The 12,222-nt window shown below is 29.8% G+C and overlaps 1 protein-coding gene across 3 annotated transcripts in view; it reads left to right on the top strand.

The window, feature by feature from the left end:
* Nucleotides 1-12,222, top strand: part of LOC100649009 (mucin-4) — a 214,435-nt gene that overhangs the window by 111,576 nt on the left and 90,637 nt on the right. Inside the window, exon 1 of one of the 3 annotated variants that reach the window (XM_048406989.1) lies at nt 8,128-8,224. The exons of the other annotated variants lie outside the window; for them this stretch is intronic. The gene's annotated coding sequence lies outside the window, so the exon portion shown is untranslated. Of the gene's footprint in view, nt 1-8,127; nt 8,225-12,222 lie in introns of those variants that run through there. 3 annotated transcript variants of the gene reach the window in all.

Genomic DNA, 12,222 nt, shown 5'->3' with positions numbered 1-12,222 from the left:
TTCGATAACAACTCATAATTTGCACTCAATTTGCAATACTAAAGTTTAATATATGATACTATACAATTTTCTATTTAGTATTCATGTTTATATTTGATTATATTATATCTACATTATATTTATATTTATCATATACATAGTTGGTAATACAGTTATTAATAAATAATATAATTTTTCAGAATGAATATTTTTCACAGCAAAAAATTTTAACTTATTATAGCCTTTTGTTCAACGAATATACGAACACTACAATCTATCATTTGCAATAAATTAGTTTTTTATTACATTCATTTTTACATTAATTTGCACTGATTTTTTCCTAATGTAATCCACATACATATTGTATAAAATAACAACCAAAAGAGAGTTAGTCGTAATTGTTACTTAATGGTCAATTTTATGATCCAATTTATTGCTAGGGCACGTATAAGAATGGTTATGATATTTTATGCCTCGGAAACAAGGAAATAGTTTGTAAAAATAAAAAATTGAACAGCTTGACTTTCCTCAACTCCTTTTATTAGCGAGATAAATTTAATCATTTTTCGCGCAAGGAAGCCCTTTTCTTTCGAAAGCACGTAGTCCCTTCGACACTAGATATTTTCTTTAACAGCGTTGTATGGTTTCCTACCGTACCTGAACCCCTGTAACGGTGAAACAATCGCTCTGATAATCGAATCTTACTTTTTAACTGTTCTATGACTCTCCATGTTCACATACTGTAAAAAAAGTAATACAATTCTTAATTCTGCTGCGTTTTTTCGTCCATATTCGACCCAACTGCATATTTCTAACTTTAATATCTCCAGCACGAAATATAAAAAACATATTATCGATATATGTATATGTCCGAATCTTATGATAAAATATTTTCTAATGCAATAAAAATTATCCTTGTTTGCTAAAGTGTTAAAAGCAATATTGAAATATAAAAATTTGAGAATCGAGACAGGGTTTTTAGTGAAAATTTTAATAAAGTTCGAAAACTGTGACAATTTTTTGGCATATAAGTTTAACTATTTGGAAATGAAGTTACCCAAAAAATATTCATTTGGTATATAGGGAATGGGGTATTATATAATGCAAATAATTTGTTTGTAAGTGTAGTGGCGAAAGAGATATCACAGTCTAGTTAATTTTTTTTAACGATACCCTGTATTTGTTTTATTTATATTATGATAGCGTTTGTTGAAACGGGCACAATGATAAATTCAATCGCAATCAACAGAATCAAAGATCAACGCAAATCTCTAGCTGAAGGTTACATAACTGCACCGATTAACTGTATCAAATGATAACAATTAGACTATACAATATAAATAAAGACTGAGCTTCTTATTTTTCTTTATGCTTCTTATGTATATGTACCTTTCCCATAACTGTGCTACATATGCATGTATTTATATTCGTACCAGATCGATTCTTCCATTTTTGACCAAATATTCCTTCTGTGAAAATAATGTAAATATAGCGTAAAATTATACAGAAATGGATTTTAATTTTCATTTACCACTATTTATCATGTTACGTTATTATCTTCCAACATGTGCATCATCATTAAAAGAACTCGTGTTTATCCATTCCAAAAATGTTCTTTTATCACTTTTTAGTATGTTGTCCGTTTAAACTCTACTATGATAGTAGTAGGGATAAAATTAAAGTGAAATTTGATAATTATTTACAAAGTGAGCCACCTCACTAATTTCCATGACCTTAAAATATGTTGCTAAGGTCAGCATTCTGAACAACTTTTCCCTATACACGTTACCGTCGTTCAGCGTTAATTTTCGAGATATGCTCTCCCAAAAATCTTCTGTTCAATTTTTGTTACGATTACATTTCATTCTGGCATAAACGAACGGTTCACGACGTCCGTACATTTGTGTAACTCAACTGATATTTATGTAATCCAACTCACGTTCGATAATCATTTTGAACTTACATAAGAAAGAAAAAAAAATGGATTAGGTTTCTGTTAGATAATTATTCCGCTATCAGGAAGCGGCCGATAACGCTACTGTGAAATAAGTTAAGATATTAGATAATAAGCCAGATTAATTCATATTAATTCAATTATGATACAATAATGTATAACTTTATTATTTTAATACAATTCATATTAAACTTTATATTATATAATTGTTATTTGAAATTGTAAACATTACATTGGAAAAAGGGACGACTAATCGATTATCAAAATCAGACATATTGTCTTTGAAGCAGAAACTTTTGCGAATATCTCGGAAACTAAAAACGACCGACCGTAATATGTATAAGGAAAAGTTGTCCAGGATGTTGACCTTGAACAACATGTTTCAACGTCATTGAAATCGGTAAGATCGTCCCCTTTAAAATAAATAATTAGATAAATAATTATCTGAAATTTATTCTGAAATAAATTATTATTTTTATAGTTCGAATATTGTATTATTGCTTTTGTCAATAATTTAATGAGACGTATTAAATAAAAGTACAAATTTTCTATTTTATTATGCTGCTGAATACGACCTACTAACATGTTTTTGTATGATTCATAGTAGATGTTTTCTCTGAAAATGAACATTTACATTATTCAAATAACGAGGAAATATGTGTTTCCATAGTGTTTATTTATGCACGTGAAACGGTCGCATTGTTTTATTTGTTATTTCGTTTCACATTTTTGTCAATATAATCATGACATTCGTCTCTTATTAGAGTGTTAGTGAAATTTCAAGATGTTTCGTATAGCACAAATAACATAGTTCATAAAAGACTTTTACAAATGTTCGAATATTTTCGTAAGCCACTGTACGTACTAGCGAATATAACCAAGATAATCATTCACTATTTTCTCACCATTCCTTTTATCATACCTATATCATACCATAAAACATAACTACTAAATACCGATATAACTCTAACGGATAAGTAATAATCGATAAAAGAAATTCTGAAAACCATTGGAAGAAACAAGTTACATGCTCTCTATCAACGAAAGATTAAACAAAGTCAGGGTTCGATATAGAAAGCGTCATTGTCACTGTGAAACTAATGGATAGTGCGTTCAACCTATAGAGTTTCCGTTATTTGAAAATTGGTCTCTCCTCCATCGCGATTCGTAGGCGTTTGCACCTATCTGGGCTACACCTACATTGACAATGCATGAACGTTGGTGAAAAGCGAAATAGATAATGGTAGAATGGTCGACATTTCCTGCGCGCCGGTCGTCGCACTGAATTTTTATTTCAACGAGTTTTCGTACGTACGCCTTGCCACATCGCTGTATCGGCGGAAACAATGTTTGTCATGGTAGCAACGACTTCCTTCCGCGATTTATTTCACTCCTGGTAACAAAGCAAACCGTTGATCTGGAAGGCACAGTACATCTATAGCTGCTTACAAACTATCTCGACATATTTATAGATGCTGTTCAGTCTTGAAAATATGGTAGCCATGATGAGTGTGCATACTTGATTGGGGTTGTTTGTTGTGTAGTGATATGTAGAGTGTAGGATGGAGTGATATCACGTTATGGCTAAAAATCTAATTGTTTAGAAAGAATATAATTGTTATTATTTTTTTGGAAACTGCTTTCACTTTGTTTTCTTGAGAATATTAGATTCTTTTTTAAAACTTTACGGTTCATAATTGTTAAAAGTCTTAAAATAAATCAAGCTTTTTCGAAAATCCAAAAATTTAATCTACGATTTCAATTAATTACTTAATAATCTATTATACTGGCTAATGTGATTATAAATATCAGTTTAAACATTAACTAAAAGCATAGAGTAAAATTATTACTACTAATAATCGCAACGATTTAAGAACATTTAAATAAACTGTACACGAACTTCACAGGTAGCTTGCTACTAATGTATCTAATCGTAGATAAACATTTTTTGATACTTTTTATCATCTGAGAAACTCTGGAAACGTATTTACGTAATCATGAGCATATTTTAAATTTTCACAATATTTGTTATAATTATTTCAAAAGCTTAATTGCATGGTAAATGATACCATATGAAAAAGTTAATCGATTTCTATTAATAAATTCAGAATAAAGAAATTGCATAATATTTATTCATAATATAATTTTATTTTATTAAAAGACATGATTTACTGTAGTTCCAAATTGCAAATGAAGAGATAAAATTGCATAATGTAAAAGGAACAATTATTATAAATATACATAAACACAAAAATAGTATCGCATTGTTTAAGCAAACTATTGATACATTTGGTTTCAATGGAAAAACCCGCAAATTTACCACATTCAGGAATAAAATTTCATTGTTTCCAATGTTTCTGGCTTCTTTCTCGTTTTCAGTTTAAATTCAACAAATGCATCCTGTTGCAAAAGCTAGAAATTCCAGAGCTACAATTTAATTATTTTCCAATTCTGGCAATTGGTCCTGTGTATCGATTTTTCGCGGATATATACGCGATTATAAACGTTACAACAGTTCATCCTATAACAAGTTAGGGAAACAAGGAACGGGAAGGAAATGTAAATTGTCCGAGTTTAGGCTGTTGTGGTGTAAATGGTATAAATCAATGTTTTGACTGCATTGGTTGAAACAGGCTGGATCAAGCGGTATGAAACGACAGCGTATAGAAATCGGATTTATTGCGAATCTATCGCATCGGTTGTTTCTATTCAGTCTCAAGTTGTATTAATATCGACTTTTTATTATTCTTGCTAATTAGAAGAACAAATTATGTGCTGACAAATTTCAGAAATTATTCATCGAAAAATTTATTTTTCCAAACTGTGTACTTCTGCAAGCTTTCTATATTTTTAAAATACACGTCTCTGAGATTCCACTCATAATAAAATTTATGTATATTTTTTAATAAATATTTCTTTTAATTATTTTATTCTAATGTCATAAATTATTTGTTATTTTTTCGGATGTATATGTATCATTGCAACATTTGGGCAGATTACATGATAAATACTTTATAAACGTACACTGTTAAATTTTACTTAAGATTCGGTACTTTTTAAGCCAAATCATTAATATATTCATATCCTATTCTAAATATACCAACTATTTTCATATCTTTTGTTCGTTCATATTTTTAATTATAAATGACCTTGTCTTTATTCATTTTTGTCAATTTATCCAACCATCCAAAATGCCAGATCTGCTTATGAAACCTGTATTGTAGTCAATTGTCATACTATCAGTCATATTCGACAATCCATCAATTCTGATAATTTTCTAACCGTTTCGTCTTCAAAGATATTTTAACTTCAAAATTAACAGTATCTTTCAATATTTATCTAACGCACTTCTATCTCGTACATGAAATTACTTGAACACTTACCACTGGAAAATTTTATACCCATACTGTATATATACGTATATGTGTTTTATATAAAATATTTTGAAATAGCATTGTGATGAGACACTACTGTCATGATTATATTAGTAAAATTTAGGAGCAATTTGAAAATATATCCAAAAAATACAACATATTTATTGCAAATATTTATTTAGTAAAGTGGTAGAATACGGCATAAATAGTCATTTTAGTTCTACCGAATATTGAGGTTTATTGATCTAATGGATAATTGGCTGTTCAAATGTTTTGTGATCTCAGCGAAATATGTACTTGACCTAATATTTTGTAGTTTCTATACACATTTTCAGATTTGTTTTATATTTTATCGATATGACATTGATAATCAAGTATCGTGACAACGCTAATGAAATCTCAAAATATTTCGTATAATACACATAACATATTTCATACAAGTTCGAATACTTTCGTGGGCCTGTATATTTATATCTGACTAAATTTCCTCAAACATTGTAAAACTCTACAATAACGTTCCCTATTGCCAAATGGTTACGCTAATAACCAAAATATGAGAACGAGAAAAGAAAGAGAAAGGAAAAGAAGGAAAAGATCTGCCCGTTGACTAAGCAACGATTGACAGTTTCTTCTACTCCTGGGCGAAAGTTTAGCAAAGCGAGGTGAAGGCACTAAGGAAAAATTGCCATGAGTGAACAAGCAGGCCCCAAGCTCCGTCTGCCCACGTATTCAACGTGTACTCGTATATGTACATCGAATACATAGACTGCGTTCACAGGTACCTGCATGTATGGAACCGCGGTAACCCATGAATGATATTATGCCTTGCGGTTGCTTCACACCAAGCTCAATCTCATCGTATTATCGTCACCTTCTGAAAACCGGACCGGAGTACCGGTGACCCGTCCTTCTCTTTTCCCTTTTAGGCTGAGAGATTGGGTAATACATATAGTAATCGAAACCGTTTTCTTCGAGAACGCTATGACTTTATCCGGAATTCCTTCCTTTGACCTCCTTGAACGAAACTCGAGACTTTTATCATCAAGTAGAAGGCGCGGTAATATTCCCAATGAGTTAAGGCGGATTTGGCAAATTGAATACTTTTTGAGTTGTGTATCTTGAATTAATGTTTTCTTCTGCTAACGCCAATGGTAATTTAGACAAACTTGAGGATTACTTGATAATTAATTCAGTGTTTTAATATAAGATTGTCAGAGAAAGGACGTATATTGAAATCTAAGTATTAACGCTGTAATTTTGTTCAGTTTTACATGTTGATTTTTAAATTTTGATAGTTATTACTAATAACTTATTAGTAGGCTGTGAATATTTATGTAAATTTGCATTTTTATATAAAATCTAAATAGAGATTCGTATTCTATTTTATTTTGTATATTTTACATATTTCTTTCTATATTATACACATCCCATATATTTTCTAACATTTGAATTTCCCATAAATACGTAAATATTATCAGATCGTTGATATTTATGCAAATTTTATTTTTATGAACACGATTGACTAAATTACTAAATGTGAATTATTTTTACTTATTTTTGTGTATATGTACCATGTACTGTTTTGCATCTTTAAATTTTGTATAAATGTATAAAAGTCCGAAATCTAGTTACTGTAATTTGTTTCTGTTTTGTATGTCTTGCAAAGGAATATTTTAGTTAAAAGTAAATAATAAAGTATGATATACTTAAATTAGTTAGTATTAGTTAGATTAGTAGAAAATAGCAGTAAATTAGAGATATTATCTATGATAGAATGGATGATTTTTGAATCTTACTAGATTCTATATTTATGTGATATTTGAACTTTCTTAATAAGTAGTTTCATGTTATCCATTGCATATTAGTATTTATTTCATTACTTAATTGTTGAAACAAAAATTGATTAACATTTTAACTAGTTGATTTTGAAATGTTACGATCCATATTATACAATTCTTTGCCTGTTTTATTCGGCACTTCGAAGTTAGTTAAATATGACCGAAATGCATGAAATACAAAATAAGGACCAGGTTTGTGTACATTGCATCTTACGAAATCGTTCCAAAAGTAAAGAAAGACTCGGTTATCAGAGTATTAGTGTTACTAAAAGTAAACCACGATAAGAAAGTTTATCAAAGTTCTTTCACTGATGAAAGCGGTATGCAGGAACTAGGATTAAGATCAACGATGACTTTTACAGTTCCTCGGTAAATGAGAAATATAATTGATTAAAATTACTTACATCTCACCGTTCTCAAAATTACCAATGTTTTCCCGCTACAAATCACAGATCACAATGTTTAGAGTAAACAAAACAAAAGTTTTTAACAGTGTTTCGTGATATATAATTATGAAAAGTTAATTATGAAAAGCATAATTGTGCAAATAAATAAATGAAGGGACTAATTAATGAGAGTAATGAACACTCGAATACTAAAGGCAGCGAAGTGATCAACGATAGTGTAAAGGGGAGAAAACACTCAAACTCTCCAGATACTTACTAAATATAACAAAATTTCGGTGTTGTCTATTGTATGCGCAGATTGTTGTATGTGTAGAAATGTTGTTGTTTAGACGACAAAGGGAAAAAAGAAGAAGAAAAAGAGGTCTGCTACGTATACGCTCTTAATGCCTGGTGCAAACGAGCAGTATTCTAAAACACAGTGGAAAATTATCGCGCCGATGACGCTGCAGCAAACTGCTCGTCTGCCCCCTGCCTAAGACATATGCATAATAGAGATTAGTTACATCATACAGACGTTCGCATGACACTATGTAAATTTAGTAAAATAAAGCAAGTCAGTTATACTTTATTCAGCGAGAAAAGTCAGTAGACGTAAGCAGACGAACGCTACCAGAACAGGAGCGTATTCACAACTTTCGGATGCTGTAACACTTTCTACATGGAATTCTTAAAGTGAGTAAAATTGACAGAAAAGTTTTATCAACTGCTTTTATATATAAAACAAATAATACAATAAATAATATATTTTCAACCAATTTGAGCAAATTTTCGTAAGAAATGGGTGTTCAGTATTACTTGATTAATTTTTATGTTACAATGACAAGAAAAAGATAAACTACGTTTCAGTTCACATCATTATATAAGAGTCATATAATCATTTGCACGCATAATTTATTAATATTTTTCTGACATTAGTATATTTAGACATCATTACATTACTATTTGTTTTACATCGTTTGATGTTTTTATTATTGAGTTAAGCTTCTTTACTATTTACTAAAATAATGAAAAGTAATACAAAGATTTGTTGTACACCCGTAACAAAAATAAAAAAGGATGTTACGGTTGTTTCAAAGTAAGCTTTTAAAACAGATTTTTTTTATATTAATGGATGTACAGTGACTATAAAAACTATTTAATCAAAATTGAATACTATGAATATAAAATGTAGAACCTGATAAGAAAATACTTTATTAGGAAATAAAAGCAAGTATAAATACTTTTTGTAACTTCTGCATAACGAAATTAAAATTTTCATATCGCACAATAATCTGATCTACGGTAATATCTACGGAATATCAATCCGTGGTCCTTAATACCTAATTATTTCAACATTAAGCATTTTTCACGGTAGCAGATGTTTGATCTGTTTATTATCTATTGTCAATTACTTCTAGTGTGATCAGTTTATGCAATTATGGGAAGAGTTTGAATTAACACAAAGCAAGGCAACCTTGTAAATCAATGTCTATCATTGAGTAGCGGTTGCCCTGCGATTTACAAGGCTGATCATGATTTGCAATGTAAATACATTTAGTTGCACTAAATAATTACAAGTAGAAATTACATCAAAACAATTTCAAAAGTTGCTTTAATCCTTTCGGTAAAGAAAAGCATTAATATCTTCAAGTTTTCCTGGAACAATGAGCGAAAACTCATGTAACATATACATATATATAATATATATATAGGGTATCTCAGCAAAATGAGATCATCCAAATATTTGACTTATTTACGATTATAGGAAAAAACTTCTTCGGATTAAAGTTAAGCTGTTTCAGGGGGCACATGTAATGGTGAACAAAATTTTTTGTCAAGGTCATTTTTTTATGAGATTTCAAGATTATCGGTATGTTTTAAGATAGAACCCTATATTTTTTTATTCATCGATTGACGCGGTTTTCTATTTTATCTATACAAAAGTATCAAGGTACTTGTGTCTGAAAATGCTGAGTATAAAAAATATTTCAACTTTAATTTTATAAAACTTGACCTAAACAGGGAAAGACGCGAAGGACGTTCTTGCGTTTATATCTTTTAAACCATGCATTTTCCGAAATAAGTACCCTAATACTTTTGTATGTAATACAACCATTGATGTAAAAGAATACATAGAGTTCCATTTACACCAATGTTTCCATACACCAATGACTTTGAAATTTCCTAAAAAAAATGAACTTGAATTTCTTTCCATCATTACATGTTTAACTTTGTCCTGAAAAGTCTTCTCATACAGTCGTAAATAAGACAGATATTTAGGTGATGAAATCATCTAGCTGAGGCACCCTACATGTTTATATTCCAAGTTAAAGAAACTTTGAATGAAAATCTTGGTGATCACAACCGTTTCATTGTCTGATTCCCGAAAACCAATTATAAATTAAAAGTATCCTCCTTAAAAAATTCAATACTCTATAACAAAATTTAATTTTCCAAAATAAATTCATCGTATTTATTGTAAAACGGAATTAAAAAGAAGATTAATTTTTATTTATTTCAATTATTAATTATTGAATTCAATTTTGATACAATAACGTTTTAAATTACTAAAGTTACTCGTGCAAAATCTGATGTCAATTAATCGTTTATTGGTACTTACATTAATCGGTAGGTACTTGATTATGAAAAGACGATGATCAATATGAATTGGAATGCATTGGAAACTAAGTTTAATAGGCTTTAACGGGACGCCAGGAGGCCGCCGTCGAGCACTTTAAATATGCTGTCAGAGCAATTGGGCTTAATCTCATTTGAGTTTAACGACTAAATGTCCTCGGCTTTTAGCCCTTTGTCTGCCGTGCAGACAAGTGGCATTCACGGGCGCCAGAACTTTATTCGGTATGATCGATTGACGGATCAAGCAATGAAACGGTTACTGTATGGTGTCACATAAAATGACTGCGTGAATGGTTGCTTTGACCGGTTGATGACCAAGAAGCTATTCAAGAAAGTATGAACAAACTACTAATGTCGAGATTTTTTTCTTTAAATCCGAATGTATCTGGCAATCAATGGATTGCTGTGAGGAAGGAACTCATCTGACTCCAACCGTTACGTAAGGATAGCTCCCTGTATTAAAATTGTACATACCATATGAATGTACTATGTTTAAGAAATGATGATTCCAGTAGGAGTTAAAGTACTTCTTAAAGTTTTAATGTTTCTAATTTCTTTTGTCCTTATGAAAATGACAAGACCTTTTCAATTTTCAATACTCTGACTTATAAATTTATAAACACAAAAATATATATACGTTGATGCTTTTTTTTACATATATTAAACAATATGATTGCAGAATATTTTTTACCAAGAAAAATTCATCAATTTGTACAGTTGATAAAATACAGTATTTTCGAAGAAGGAAAGACTACGGTATAGTCGGTGTCACTGATATAATTTCTTTGAATTATAAGAAGAAACAATCAGTATAGAAAAAAAGGATTTAATAAAAATTAACAACACAATTTGAATGAAACAAATTATTGTGAATTTTTATAAAAATAATGGAATCACAGTGAAATTCATATTAAGGATCCTAAAGAGAATTTTGAACTGTGTATTTAAAAAAAATATGTAAATTTAACCAATCCATTAAGTAGTTTACTATTTCATAAAGATCTTAAATAGTGAAAGATCATAATAGATTAAACTTTTGCGGTCGGAGCATTTGATACCTAATTTAAACTAATTCATTATTAATATGATATTTTTAAAAGTTGTTTAAAATTTCAGAATATATTTTTATATGTATGCAATCAATAACTCATCTACTCTATTAAATTAATATATAATATAAAATATGTTTTATACATATATTAAGATTGAAAAAAATTTAATATATAAAGGACCACAGAGAATTAATGATACTTAAATATAATAATGCGAAAAACTTAAATTACCTATATCTAGTAAAATGTATCTACATTTCTTTTTAAAATAGTAATAATGATTTAAAAGATACTATTTCTCTAATCAAAGAATTTCTACAGAAATACCGCTGTTGAAAAATAGTAGTATAATTAAGTTATAAAGCAAAAGTAAACTTTGCTAACAAGAGCAGATGACACTTTCTGTCGATATTTCAAAATAGGTGAATAGTCGAGTACCAGTTGCAGTTCACCTAAGTAAGCATTAAAGCGTGTCGTGTACGTTACAGTAGTCTTGCGTGCCTGGAATTGTTGCTCGGTGTAACGCTTTGATCGGTGGTTAATGCGAGTACGTGTAAAGCTTGCATGCAGAATTGGTACGGTTGCGCGTGCCGTATCTCTGCTGAATCCTTTCAGCCATCAGCTTATCAATCAGCCAGTAATCGATAAAATTGTGATTGGGAACAAGTTTTATAGTGTCGTCAAACTTTCCGTGATAAACTATTGTTAGATTTCTACGCATCTCATTTGCTCTTACAATTGAAATATTTCATTCGAAGCATGGCTTGTGCAAATGAAGATAATTCACAGATGTAGATTACCAATAAGGAAATTATTTCAATTGAAATAGAGCAATAAGGCTCATGCAAATTATTTTACAATTTAATTATTATGTTGGAAAGAAAAACTCCATTTTCTTCTAATAAAGTGATTTCTAGACGAATTTGTTATTATTATACATTGATGTATATATAATTCATTAATAGAAGTCATACTGTACTGCTTCTGTATATATATACGAAA

The sequence above is a fragment of the Bombus terrestris genome, chromosome 7, assembly GCF_910591885.1.
Source record: "Bombus terrestris chromosome 7, iyBomTerr1.2, whole genome shotgun sequence".
Classification (NCBI taxonomy): domain Eukaryota; kingdom Metazoa; phylum Arthropoda; class Insecta; order Hymenoptera; family Apidae; genus Bombus; species Bombus terrestris.
This window is presented reverse-complemented; position numbering and strand designations above follow the sequence as displayed.